The following is a 13769-nucleotide window of genomic DNA, read 5'->3' as shown; positions in this document are numbered from 1 at the left end:
CCCTGGGGAAGAACTAGCAGCAATAGATAGAAATGGTAAAGAGGTCAATTTGGGCTTGATATCAGTAGAAATGTCCTTCAAGTCAGGGCCATCCTGTAGTAGAATATGCTACCCTAGCAGGATATAGGGTCAGAGATCTAGAGCAGAAGAGAATCAAAAGCCATCTAGTCTGACCCCCTCATTACAGATGAAGAATATATGAGGCCCAAAGAAGGGAAGGCACTTACCTGAGTTCACACAGGCAATATACGGAAGAGATAGGATATGAACCCAAGTTTTCCTTCTGCAGGACTAGTGCTCCTTCCACTGGACAGCAATGCCTTTCCAAGGAAAGGACTCTCCTGTATTCAAAGTCTGTAAGTAGTGGATGGATAGATGATCACTGGTCATTTACACTGTAATAGAGAGAATACGATATTTGAGACCATGAAGACCCAGAAGACTGGGGCTCAACCCTTGCCTCTGCTGCAAAATCCTCTGATAAGTCACTTAACTTCTCTGAGTCTCTGTTTAAGCATTTCTTAAAATAAGGGGGTTGGATTCTGGCCTTTAAGGTTTCTTCTAGTTAAAAATCTATGATTCTATGGATGTAATGAAGGGCAGCTAGGTGGTGCAGTAGATAGAGTCTGGAGTAAGGATGATCTGAGTTCAAATATGGCCTCAGACACTTACTAGCTGTGTGAGACTGAGCAAGTCACTTGAACCCTGTTTGCCTCAGTTTCCTCATCTGTAAAATGATCTAGAGAAGGAAATGGCAAACTTCTCCTGTATCTTTGCCAAGAAAACCCCAAATGGGGTCACAGAGAGTTGGATATGACTGAAATGACTGAACAATATGAACCTAATGAGCTTTCTTCAAACTGTAGAGTTCTGTGCTTCTGTGATAAGGGAAGGAGAAAAGAAAGCAAAAGAAAGAAATTTAATATCTTGTCTAAAGGCAGGCCCATAGTTAAATGATACTGGTTAGATTGATATCTATCTTTATATCCTCCTCTTCAAAGACAACCAGAGAAATAGATTCCACAATTCCTTTTAGTAACCCATCCCAGGGTGTAATAATCCTTGCTGTCAGAAGTTCTTTTTCAAATAAGATCCATATCCCTAATCCTATAGTTTAAGTCATTCTTTGTGTCCTTAGCAGAGATAGGAATAGTCATCAGCCTTTGTTAAATAACCCCTTTTGTAATTAAAGATTATGAGTATCACTGTCTCCTATGGGGGAAATCATCCCAGTTCTGTTATAACTTTTCACTATAGAATTTATTTTCAGACCCTTTTACTTAATTATGAATCACAATTACTTTTTTCTCCTTTTTATCCCTGAATCTAATTATTTTTGTTAGGTATTCTGAATAACATAAACAATAAAAATAAATAAAATGTGAGTACTGACAAGTCCTGCCTTATTGCTTTGGTTATGCACAGCCTCACACTCTTTATTGTTAACAATGAGCACTGAAAATCAGTATGTGATGTAGTGAAGAAGCCACTGAGTTGGATTTAGATTCAGGAAATGTAGATCTGAGTTCAAGTCTCTGCTCTGCCACTTAGCTTTGTGACTGTGGATAAGTCGGCCAGTCAGTCAATCAACAAGCACTAAGTATCCCTCGCATGTGCCAGGTACTTTTCTAGGTGTTGGTAGTTGCTAGGGATACGAGTCTAATGAATGAAACAATACCCACTCAGAATGAACTTACATTTTCTGAAGTAGGTGCTGTGGAGCGCTTAGAGCTTGATCAGACATCAAAGACACTAAGGTCATCCACTGTATCACCAGTCATATTGTGTTTTGTCTTGCCACTGGACTTCAATGATTCTGGTAGAGAGAGTGAGGCTGACCACTTTGTGCAACTCTGCCTCACTTGAATCTATTTCACTTGCAAGTCAAGACATCACCTTATGATATGATTGGTCCTCTTCAAAAATGAAGGATAAACAACGTTCTAATGTGGAGACAAGTACATATGAAATCTATATGGCATAAATATAAAGCTAACAAAAACAAATGAATCCAAAGTAATTAAATATAAGGTAGTTTGAGAGGGAGGGCACTAGTGTTTGAGGAGAAGGGGAAAGGATTCATGCAGAAAATGGTGATTGAAGTATATCCTAAAAGAAGAGAGGAGACTGGGAGGCAGAGGTGATATGGGAATACATTCCTGACGTGAGCAAAACTGCAGAGATGGGAGATGATGTGTCACATCTAAGGAAGGCCAGCTTGGCTAGGTCCCAAATTGTGGAGGGAGAGTAATGTCCAGTGATGCTGGAAAGAGAGGCTAGAACCAGGTTATGAAGGTCTTGAAAAGTCAATCAATATAGTTTATATTTTCTCTTAGAGGTGATATGAAGCTACTGCAGTTGAGTGAATAGGGGTGTAACATGGTCAGATATATGCTTAATAAAATTTATTTTGGCAGCAGTGTATAGGATTTACTGGAGTGGTGAGAAATTTAAGCCAGGGAGATCAGTCAGGAGGCTGCTAAAATAATATAGGCAAGAGGTGATGAGGACCTAGACAAATTAGCATTTTCCGGGTCATTGTGACCCATAATTCTGTGCTGAATGGTTTAGCCAAGAATTGGGGGTAAAATGGTCCTTGGGTATCCTTTTGCTGCCATGTGTGGCAGAACCCCTATTTAGTCTGTAGTTTATATGGGTAAAATATAGAAGTAGGAATCAGGGAATGATGGTTCTAATATAGACCTTACTATTTATAGCTTTACTGGGTGATGTTATGCAAATTATAATCTCTTTTATCTCTCAGTGTTCCTAGTCAAGAATGATGTATAAAACATTTAACATTTTTCTAGACAATATATAGACCTACATTAGATAAATATGCAGGGGAAAAACCTTACTAAACCAAATTATTTTATTTCACAAAATTAAAATTAAACACCCTTAGGTATATGGAGGACATATAAATCCACAGCCCCAGTCCTCATCAAAATATAGTGAGGAATACTGGAGAGACATAACCAATAGAAAGAAAGAGCATACAGAATGTCTTCTTATCAGAAAAAAGAAAATGTCAGCATTCCAAACTCCATATTATGCATACCATCTACATCGAATTACAATACTCCCTTGTATCTACTTCAGAAGAAAGTTGGGTAGAAAAGACCTGTGAAGAGGTCTCAGAACAATGAGTAATCAACACCAGACTGAATAATCAAGTCACAAAACAAGTTTTCAATAAGGAGAGGATTAACCTCCTTCCCAAACAGACAATTCTTACTTGATCATCTTGCACCTTTTTTCATAGGTGGAACCCTAGAATAGCCTCAGGTTTGAGACACTTGGGAGTCAGTGCCCACTCAAAAATATAGCGTATATGTGTATATCAGTGTGCTTAATTAAGCTAGTGAGAAAAGAAAACCTATATGGTACAAATGAAAAACAAGTTTAACAAGAGCATAACAAATTAGGTGATAAGAAAAGATCTGAGTTACCCTCAGGGGTATGCTGTCCCATAGTTATCAGCTACCAATGTCAGGGAATGCATACTTGCAAAGAAATTTGTGTGAAGGGACACATGTATAGGGAATACATGTGCCATGGACATATCTACACAGGACACTCGCATAGGGACACATGTGGTTTGGGCAAACACTTGGCTGGAATAATACACCTCTTATGCTACAGAGTGTCCTCTGACGTCTTTATCTTTGTCTGGTGTAATGTCTCCACTGTCTGGTGTACATGACACCATCTCTGCTGAGATATTGACTGAGTTGTTCTCTGTTTCAATCTGCTGATTTTCAGCTACTCAGTCTCTTTAGGACATTTGCTGCAAGTCGATACTATTACTGGGGTTTGGCTCTTGGTGAGCCTTTTCCTTAGAAGGGAGGGCTTAGCTCTTATAACCTCACTAACCTCAGAGCAGATACTATGACAGTTTTACCTTGCCAGGAAGCTGGAAAAAGTCAGTAGAAATCCTCAGACCAGAAATAAGGCATTTTTTTGACCACCCCTTCTCTGGCCTCTGTTCTAAGTCCATGGGCCCAGCCAAGTAACTGACTCATAGTCAAACAATTAATTTTACCTCCCGTCCAATTCCTGGTTATCACCCTGGCTCTTTACAAGCCTTTTCATGAAATCCATGTAATCAAACCACAAAGGAGCCATGTAGAACTAGGGCTATGAGACACTTCTCTTGTCTCCTCCCATCCACCCCGTACTTTTTCTGGTTGGTGTGTAAATGAACTTGGGATCAAGAACAAAAGAGCTAGGTTAAAATGGAGAAGGCAGATAGCTAGATGGTGCAGTATATAAGAGTGCTGAGCCTGAAGTCAGGAGGACTTATCTTCCTGAGTTGAAATCTGGTCTCAGACACTTACTAGCTGTGTGACCCTGGTCAAGTCACTTTAACCCTGTTTGCCTCAGTTTCCTCATCTGTAAAATGAGCTGGAGGAGGAAATGACAAATTGCTCCAGTATCTTTCCTAAGAAAACCCCAAATGGAGTCAGAAAGAGTTGGACATGACTGAATAACGACAGCAACAACAAAGAGGGCCCAGGCTATCTGCCCTTACTTTAGAGCCTTTGTTCTAAATTTCTGTTTTGATTATGCATCCTTGCCAGCAACAAAATCTGTGGCGCTTGTTCAGTATTCTTGCCCATGGCAAACCTGGTTGGTCCTCCAATGGTACTGAGACCACATAATAAAATGACAGTGTATGTTCTAGTGAGAAGGAGTTGACTTTTTACTTGATAATGTTTGTGAAAGTTTGGGGCTAATAATGCCATTTATAACTTCGTTCTGTTTTCATGGACAAATGGCTGAAGGGATTGAAGACTCAAGGTTGGCTGCAAAAGTGAAATGTACTTTAATCTACAAGCTGCTGAAAGTTTCTATTAATGAAACTCTAATGGTATTTTGACCTATGAGGTTTTCTTATTGCTGGCTTTTATAACTGAGAAGTTTTCTCTTAATAGTGGCTGAGAATTTTGTTTCTGGGTCCCCAGTGAGAAGAAGCATAATGAACTAAATTTAATATGATTTATTTTTATACAAGCCACTGAAACCACCTGGAGGATGCCAAATGTGAAGGTCTGAGACCAACTCAATCCTCCTGTAGAGCCAAATCCATCAGCCCCATTCTGGTTACAATCTGGAGCTGCTGGAAACCACCTAAATTCTCCAGTTCAACAATTCAGTAAAGTTTTTTTTTATTAAGTCCCTACTTCGTGCTAAGTTTTGGAGACTCAAAGACAAAAATGAAACAATCCCTGTCTTTAAGAGGTTATAGTCAAGCTTACTTCCATAAACTTTCTGCCTGCTAACTTTCTACAATAAACTTTCAGGGTTTTTTACTTGTTAAAAATAAAAATACAACAAAAAACACTAGGAAGCAAACCCCAGATCTAAGCAAAGCTGGACAGAGTCCAAAGCAGATTTTAAAAAAAATCACGATCAATATATTTATAGGTCTCCAGAGCTGGGAAATTATATTGTACTAGAGTAGAGCAGTTCCTCAAGAGATGGAGGTAAGGGGGAATGACTACTTTCTCTACTCTTCCTCCCCTGTGGCTACTAGGTCATAGGTTCATACACAGTACCCAAATGGATTATTGATACCATTGATTTGGGAATCCCAATCACAACCCCTCCATCCCCACCTAACCTGTGTGACTCTCTACCGTGTCTTCTCAAACCTTTACCACAGGAGGGACATCCAATATGCTGGAGATCTTTGTCTGTTTCTCCTAACATCCTCCTCCTGTTTTCTCTCCACCTGTGATCAAGCCTTTACTCCTATTGGTACTCTCTATTTCTACTCTCTGTTGATTGTGTGTTGGAGCCTGCTAACAGTCATTAAGTGTCTTTCATTGCCTTCTGTGTGATATTCGTTTTCAGTTCTTCAGTCAGTAGTGTTCTAGATCTCACCATCATGCGGCAACACTGGTAAAATGTTGTATTGAGAAGACTGGCCTTTGCTTTTATGGGGAGCCTGGCATCAATAGAAGAGTTTTCAATTTTCTGGAGGCATTCTGGCCCGCTCTCCTCCTTTTCCATTCATTGTTCATCTATACTATTCCAAATATACATACCGTTGGACAAACTCTGTTGGGCATCCATTCAGATTCATGTTGAAATCTGTGCAATAAACATTCTCTATCCATTTGTTCTTTCCTGTGTGGATGGATCATCTAAATTCCCTTGGGTGATTTTAAATCTCTTCCAGGAGACTGCAATGTCTTGGAACCTGATGCAATCGGCACAATGTCATGTGAAAACAGAAGAGTCTGGAGAACCTTTTGTTGAGAATACAACTCACTATTTTATACCTGACCTAATGTTTATTGTCATTAGAGGGTCATTGAACAGGGATATATCTATGTCTATCTCTGTCGGCAACTAGGTGTCACAGTGGATGAAGTGCTGATCCTGAAGTCAGGAAGATCTAAGCTCAAATCTTTCCTCAGACACATACTAGTTCTCTGACCCTGGGCAAGTCACTTTGCCCTGTTTGTCTCAATTTCCTTATCTGTAAAATGAGCTGGAGAAGGAAATGGCTAACCACTCCAGTATCTTTTCTGAGAATATCCCAAATGGGGTCAAAAGGAGTTAGACATGACTTAAAATGACTGAATAACTGAATATATATGTATGCATATTTATAATATTATTCATATATGTGTGTATACATACATGCATATTTGACAATAGATGACAACTTTGTCATATCACAATTGACTGAAAGATGTAGAGAACATCTAGAGGAACACGTAGAGGAAAACCTCATTGTGGTTCTTGTTTGTTGATTATGGAAAAAACATTTTACTTGGTAGAACAAAATGCCACTTTATAACAAAGTATAGTATCATCTTCAAAGGAATTCTGGAGTCTTATATATAGATGGGAGTCACCTTGTCTCAATTTGTGTGTAGATGACCTTCTTAAATATTTTGTATAGATGGGAGTATAGGCATATAGCCAGTAATTTCTGGTGTTTTCTTGGTCTCTCTCTCTCTCTCTCTCTCTCTCTCTCTCTCTCTCTCTCTCTGTCTCTCTGTCTCTCTGTCTCTCTGTATGTGTGCCTCTGTGTCTCTCTCCATCTCTCTGTATTAATGAGGTTAAAGATTTCTTCCATACCTCTGGCATCTTTTTGTCCTCCAGGTACCTTGTATATTGGTCCTTTAATGCCTTCACAATTGTTATCTCTTCCATGGACACCCTCTCTATATATTTGATCCAACCAGCTGCTTTTTCCATCTCAGTTCCATTTAAAGTCATCTTTACCTCCTCTACGAGCACTTCAGAGACTGTTGTTAAGATACAAATGGTGGTTCCACTACCTTTAATAGAGATCTTGTTCTGTTGAAATGGTTTTGGCAAACTTTTTCCATTTTTTCTTCTGGTGGTAGACCTCTTGTTTTCATCTTCAAATACTTTTGGGATGATTATGCTTAGTTGGATATCTTGCCAAGTTTTCTTCAAACTGGTTTTGGCCTTCATGTTGTTTTCTGTTTTAGGAGATGATATTACTTATAATCGTTCATCAGCCATCTTTGTAAAATTTTATAGACAATTTTATATTCTAACCCAGCGTTGCCTTGGCAGCCACTACTCTTGCGATCTGATAAGCAAGTCAAATATTTGTTGATAAGGAGCTTTCTGTGCCATTTTGTTCTCCTTTTTGTAGCAACTAATATACTTTTTTTTAACTCCTGAATGAAATTATTATAATTGGTGTTGATGCCATTCTGTTAACCATGTCTCATTTTGTTTTTTAGTAGCTTATTTAAATAAGTCAGGGTTGTTCTAAATTGCTAATAATTAGAGAAATACACATTGAAAAACAACTCTTAAGTCCTACCTCACACCCTTCAGACTGGTAAAATTGACAAAAAATGAAAATGAAAATATTGAATGAAATGTGGGAAAACAGATGCATTAATGCACTGTTTGTAGAGCTATAAACTGGCCCAGCCATTCTGGAAAACAATTTGGAATTATGCCCCAATAGCTATTAAACAGTAAATACCCTTTGACCCCATGATACCACTATTAGTTCTATACCCCAAAGAGACCAAAGAAAGACGAAAAGGACCCATATGTATCAAATTAGTCACAACATCTGTGTTTATTGTGCCAAAGAATTAGAAACTGAGGGGGCATTCATTAATTGGAGAATGACTGAACAAGTTATGGTATATGAATATGATGGAATATAGGAAATAAGAAATAATGAAGGGGATAGTTTCAGAGAAACCTGGGAAGACATTAACTAATGCAGAGTGAAATGAGTAGAATCAGTAGGATAATGTGTGCAACATTGTCATCAAGACAATCAACTTTGAAAGATTTAGGAACTCTGATCAGTATAATTACCAAACACAATTCCAGAGGAAGGAAGGAAGAAAATAAATATTTATTAAGCACTTACCATGTGCTAAGCACTCTTCTAAGTGCTTTACAAATATGTCATCTAATCCTCACAACAACCCTGAGAGGTAGGTGCTATTATGATCCTAGTTTTACAGATGACAGAAATGAGACAGAAAAAGGTTAATTGACTTGCCCAGGGTCACACTGCTAGTAAGTATCTGAGGACAAATTTAAACTCACATCTGTCTGGTCCAGAATTCTATGCACTATACCAACTAGCTAAAGACTGCCTATGTAGCCAGAGGATTCATGATGAAACAAGCCACCCAAATCCTGATAGAGTAGTGATGAACTCAGAGTACAGACTGACACATAATTTTTTCTTGATGTGGTCAACATGGGAATTTATTTTCCTTGACTCTGCATATGTGTAACTGGAGTTTTGTTTTTCTTGCTTTCTCAATTTGGAGTGGGAGGTGGGAGGGAGAGAAGGTGAATCTTCATTTAAAAAAGAAAATTTAATTTAAAATAATTCAGGGTTAAATCTTCTTAATTATATACCATGTGTTTTTCTCATTACTATCTTTCACCTTACTACAAATTTTGATGAGTTGGTGATTTGACTATGCACAAACATCTACTTCTAAAATAATCCCCCCCATCGCTTTTAAAATTTAATAAGTTTAATTACTTGTAGCTTATTTGGTGTTCTTCATATTCAATGCTCTAAAGAAAGTATTCAAGATATAGAGGCACGAAGTGTCTATATAATCTTCAATTCTTCAGCCTCTCTCACCTTTTCCCCCTAAATCATACTTTCCCATGTATTTCTCTCCAACCTTACCTTTTTTTCCCACCCTCATACTGAAGTCACCAAGTATCAGAGTGTATTTTGATGTGATTTGGAGGATCTTAAGCAAGTTCTTCACAATATTTGGCTACAACTTTGTTCTTATCAAGTGATATTGGTGAGTAATCTATAAATATTTTCATCTTGGACTTTTTGCAAATACTTATCATTAGTGCTATAGTACGTGATAACCAAATGTCTCATGAAATAATAGCTCTTGAAGCTTTTATGCATATTATAAAACCCATGCTATCAATTCTTCTGCTTTTGTTTATATCATGAATGTCAACATTCATATTATTCAGTTCCTCTAGCAATATATGTACTGATCAGTCATTGGACAAAATTCTCACATTTAAAGTACAAGCAGTTAAATGAAAGTTCGTTTTGCCACTGTGGATTTACATTTTCTATTCTGCCAATTATTTCTGTTCCATAGGCTATGAATTCTGTTTTTGTGATTCTTATTTTTTTCTTGAACCATTTGGGAACCTCTTACTATGACGTATGTTCTTTTGGGAATCTATAGGATTCTCTGACTCATTAAGTATTAATTTTCCTCTGTCTTGGAATATTTATTTACAGATGTTTGGACTTGTTTGGATAATATGGTGGATAATATGGATAATAAATAATAATTTGTTATTAATATTTTCCCTGTTAGTTTATATGCTTGTGCTCAAGTCTTTAAGTTTTCTTCCTCCTAAGATCTTTGACAATTTTAGTCTCTCCCTGTTCCCCTTATATTATTCTATTGCTCACTTTCTAATTACTTAGCCTTGATGGCAGTTTCCCTGGGGACTGGACCATATACTTTCTTAGCTTCTTCCCACTATGGCCATTAATTTTTCACTGACCTCAATTCTCTGCTCCAAGTGGCTTCCAAGTGAGGGAACAGAAATGACTTCATATGGATACCAGTCCCTATTCCTTTAGGTCTTGCTGAGTACCCCCCACCTACACATACACTAGCATGCTACACCAGTTCTCTTTATTCTTCAGTTTTCTTCTTGAGTACCACCACAACTTGGCATGCTGAGCTTCTACTCTCTTATCACTGAATTTTTGAGGTACAGTGTATATAGGGAGGTGGCAGAGTTGAGTTGTGTTGCAAACCCATGGGTTGGCTTTTGCCATCCTGCTAGACTGTAAGAACTGGTGAGGTGGAGATATTGAGTGAGGACATTATAGATTAGGAATCAGCCCTTTCTGATGTTAGTTCATTGGGTCATTACCTTATTGGGGTTCTTGATGTGTTAGACCGTGAAGGGATCTGAAAGTTCTTTATCTGTTGTGCTTTATTCCTAATTTGGAGATATTTAGAGGTCATGAAGATAAGAGAAAATGTCAAGTCTTGTTCATCATGTGACCTAGAAGTCTAAATTAACGTTTGCTAATGGTCTGAAAACCGGGTGATTTTTAGGAGCCTATGCCCCATTTCTCTGCCACCGTCATAGAAAAATCAGAAGGGTTCCCCAGAGTACTGAGGGCCATTTTTATTTTTCTTTCTTTCATTGGTTGTCATGGCCAAAAAAGTCTTCACCAGCTATAGAGTCATAGATTTAGAGCTAGAATAGGCCTTAGACATTATCATTATCTAGCCCCCTCATTTTACATATGAGGAAATGGAAGTCTATAAAATGACTTGCCTAGGGTCACAGAGCTTGTATCTCAGGTGGGATTGGAACGTAGGTCTTTCTCCTAAGTCCGATAGTATATCTACTGCAACACATTGCCTGTCAATTATTCCTAACATGTCATTCCTCACATCTGCCATACTAAACCACCACTGATTTTTTTTTTTGGCAAAAATCCTCCAATTACTACATTATTCTGTTATCCTATCTCACCTCTACCTCTATCTAGACTCTACCTCTGTCTGCCTATCTGCTCTATTGCCGTTTGGAAACACTCTCTAAAAGGCAATAAAGTTACTTTTATCCTAAAATAAACCTTTTCTTCATCCTCTTTTTGTATCTTTGTATTAACTGAAATCTATACCTTCTCTAAAGACAGAATGTCCTTGTTACTTTCTATAATGTGAACTACTCCTCTCATGAGCAAAATTCAAAGGACCAGAGGAAGATGCAAAGTTAGAGCTCATGGACCTCAGGGCTCTACAGATCCTAGCCAACTTGTCCTTTTTCAAACTCAGAGATCTGGCTGAATGCTTGCTCCAGGTGTGGAATATCTTTAGGGTTTGCCTTGCTAAATAGAATCTAAACTTAATCTTTAAGTTTTCTGCCTACCAACTTCCTTTTTAACCAGGCATGATAAATTATTGATGCCCTGTGCCTGGTAAAAATAAAACAAGAACATCAAGAGGCGAACTCTAAACCTAAGGGAAGGATAAATTCTGAGAGGGATAGACAGATTTCAGGATAGATTTTTAAAATAATAATCATCATTAGATCTACTAAGTTTCCAGAGCTGGGGAAACTGCTTTCCCAGAGTGGAGATACCCTGACATTTTGGGAAGAGGAGGCTATGGAAGTGACACCAGGAATGAATTTAATCTGGCCCAAGGGACTTGATTTAGAGTTTTGTGGTTGGTAGCTTGGAGAAGGAGGATCCATGCTCTTCTTAGGAACTGACTTTGGAGTTCTTGCCCCTGAAGTTACTGATCCAGGACCTCCTCTGAACTCACCCTGCTTTGTGTTCCCACAACATGATTGGCATATTAGCACCAAGTGCTCCCACAGGTGGAGATAGTCGCTGATGCTAAGGCTTCTTCTCCAGTATTTATTCCTCCCTGGATTCTGCAACACTAGATCACTGGACCTGGGAAGATGAGCCTCATTCCATCATCCAGACCTCTTCATTCTGGAGCCTACTCTCACAACTTGTTAATGCAAGAGCATGAACATCTTCCATCCATGTCCATGTCCTTGAGATTGCATCATTTCCAGGCTCTTAGATAGAATCAGTCTATTATCCATGATTTTCAGTATAGGCCAACTTCTATTTCCTATTCCTCCTCCTTTGACTTTTATAGACAGGAGCTGATTATCACCATTATTATTGAAGAAACTTGGTGCTATAAGCAGGCTTCAAGGGAGATGCAGAACAACGGGCAAAATTTTCAGGATCTGGATAAATCTATTTGATATGTTACTATATTTATATATTGGATGGCAGCGAAGAGCTCTCAGCAGCTCCCTGGAGGGCTTTAAAATTGGTAAATGCATAGTCCAGACAGACTTTTTCTCCCTGGCAGCAGTAGGGAAGTGACTACTCCTAGCTGTTCTGTTGTTAAGTTTAATTCTGTTATTGTGCCAGAGACTGCTGTGTTACCTGAAGTCTTTCTCCACTTTCCAGGACATCTGATGTACCTATGAAATATCAGGCATAAACACCAGGTAACCCCATATATAGGGACCTAGAATGGGGAGTGACCAAGCAGCAAGTATGTTGCATTGTGGCAGGACAATTCCAACCTGGGAAAGCAATAGTAATAATAATGGTTGTCACTTACACAGCACTCTAAGGTTTGCAATGTGTTTTATAGATATCATCTCTTTTAATTCTTGCAATAACCTAATGAGGTAGGTTATCATCCCATTTTACAGATGAAGACACTGAGGTTTAGAGAGGGTAAGTGACTTTTCTAAGGTCATATGACTAGTGTGAGGTGGGATTCCCTTTATCACATTGACTCTAGTACCTTACCTAATTATACTGCAGATGTCAAATGCAGCTACACAGAAAATGTTTTAAATTGGGCAGGTCTTTCCACTTGACCATCAACCTGAAGGTGGTTTGCTTCTGTAGGAAGCAACCAAGCAGCTAGTCTCTCTGTTAGCTCTTCCATGAATATTTTTTCTCGTAAAGCATAATCGCATTTTGCACACTTTTGCAATGGAGGCAGAGCAAAGTTTCAGATGCAGGAGAAGGTGGTGTATTTGTGAAAAGTCATCTAGTAATGGAAGAAGCTGGGTGACCCAAGGTTGGCATCAGAGCTATTGTGAAGTCTGTCAGCAATCGGCCTTTGAGCATTGCAGAAGCTCATGTGACTTTCATCAGCTCACCAATAACAAAGTTTACATATGCCAAATCTGTCATTATTTCATCATCATTTCCATTTTTATAGCACTTTAAGGTTTGCAGAGCACATTTTCGACAACATTCTTGTACAATTATAGGGGGTAGGAGGGGTAAGTAGTGTAAACATTCAGAACCTCACTTTCTTCTATTTGTCAGACAGGGTTCAGAAACCTTGCAATATCTACCTTCACAAGAATGTCAATGTTTAGTACAGTGCCTGGCACATAATTGCATACTAATAAATGCTTGTTGCCTTTCCCCTTCTTCCTATCCTCTGTGACTTCAACTTGTCTCTTTTGGTGTAGGTGGATTCAATCTTTTGTCCATATTGCCACTGGACTCCAGCTTAGCTTAAGATCATAAGATTAGATAATTAGAACTAGAAGGAATTCTGATGTTATCTGGTCCAATAGGAAACCCAGTCTTAGTTAAATGACTTGCCCATCATATAGGTCATAAGTAACAGGGTTAGAATCTGAACCCAAGTACTCTGACTTGAATTCCAGTGCTTTTTAACTCCTATTATACCATGACACCTCTC

The 13769-nt window shown here is 38.5% G+C and overlaps 1 pseudogene; it reads right to left on the bottom strand.

The window, feature by feature from the left end:
• Positions 1–7461, bottom strand: part of LOC118836931 — a 119894-nt pseudogene extending 112433 nt beyond the window's left edge.
• Positions 7462–13769: the final 6308 nt, after the last annotated feature.

The sequence above is a fragment of the Trichosurus vulpecula genome, chromosome 2 (genome assembly GCF_011100635.1).
Source record: "Trichosurus vulpecula isolate mTriVul1 chromosome 2, mTriVul1.pri, whole genome shotgun sequence".
Taxonomy (NCBI): Eukaryota; Metazoa; Chordata; class Mammalia; order Diprotodontia; family Phalangeridae; genus Trichosurus; species Trichosurus vulpecula.
This window is presented reverse-complemented; position numbering and strand designations above follow the sequence as displayed.